The sequence below is a fragment of the Mus pahari genome, chromosome 3, assembly GCF_900095145.1.
Source record: "Mus pahari chromosome 3, PAHARI_EIJ_v1.1, whole genome shotgun sequence".
In the NCBI taxonomy this organism is placed as follows: Eukaryota; Metazoa; Chordata; class Mammalia; order Rodentia; family Muridae; genus Mus; species Mus pahari.
The window spans coordinates 39,051,575-39,053,033 of NC_034592.1; positions in this window are offsets into that span (position 1 = coordinate 39,051,575).

Sequence of the window (1,459 nt, forward strand, 5' to 3'; positions counted from 1 at the left end):
TTTCTGAGTTCGAGGCCAGCCTGGTCTACAGAGTGAGTTCCAGGACAGCCAGGGCTACACAGAGAAACCCTGTCTCGAAAAAACAAAACAAAACAAAAAAAAAAAGAAGATCCTCATCTCTGCACTGGTCCTAACCCTCCCATACATCACTAGGCCCTTCTCCTTGTATGTGATTGAGACCTGGAGCATCATTTAAAAAAGGTCCTTGCCTGGACACTGGGACCCTGGAAGAGGCCAGTGGCCTACCTATTTAAAGACCAAGTCCTGTTTCTGCTGGTTATCTGGCTTGTTTGTGGGTAGTTGCCATGCTAGTAAAAGAAGCTGACAAACTGACTTCGGGTCAGGAACTGTTCCCAACTACCCTGAGCTCTGTAGCTCCCTCCTGAGGGAGACCCTAGAGAGGTCGATGTCCAACATCATCAAGCACTCCTCTTAGACAAGCCCTGTATCCAATTCTGCAAAAATTTAAACCACCAGCCAAGCCAGCCTACTGCCAGATGATACACCAGCAGAGCAGAGCCCTCCATGGTTGCTCAGAAGTGAATGATGTGGTCCAATCCGTCGGTCCTGACCCAACAGGGGTCTCCCTATAAGAAGTGGAAGATGCACTGATGGGAGAAGTTTTGTTCAAGATGAAATCAGTTATTCTGGGGCTACACGTGTCATCACCTTGGACAGGACAGTATGGACCCAGTCTCTCAGCTCAGGGATGTCACCACAAAGTGCTGGGCTCCTGCACTGACCCAGGTACATTGCTGAGGGGAGGCCAAAGCCATTGCTGTGTACACAGATAGGAGGTGTGCATTTGACACAGCCACGACCATAGGGCCCCCCCTATAAAGAGAGGGGAATCTGTACCCCAGCCAGAAAGGAAATTGAAAATACAGACATGATCTTGGCTCCAGGGGGCCTCTCTAGATCTTGGTCACCCTGCCCAAATCCAGTTGGCTCCAATGCTCAAATTACACACAGAAAGAAACCAAATGGACAAGAAGGGAAGATGCCAGCCAGGACACAAATAGAGAGTGAGTCTTGTCAGACTGGGGAGACCCATACCCCCTGCTCCTCTTAGAACACAAGTAGTCACCAAACTCCACCAGGCCACCCACCTGTGGGCATCCGAAACTGATGAGTTACTCAGGTCCGGGGTATGACATCACTTAACTAGACAATCTCGTCAACGACGTTGTGTCCAGATGTACCTTCTTGTACACAGGAACCTCAAAGGAAGAAGAAAAGCCCCGAAGGAGCCAGCACCCGAAGAGTAAATCTGTACCCAAGGAGGCACGCCCAGAGAACACTGGGACCCGTCCTTTGCAGAGGCAAAGCCCATGGTTCGTGGCTGCAAGTATGTGTTAGGTTTCAGAGATACCTTCTCCAGACGGGTGGCTTGTGGCTGCATGTGTTGGGCGCGTTCTCTGTGCAGCCGCTGGCCAGAAATAAAGACTTTCTACTCAGC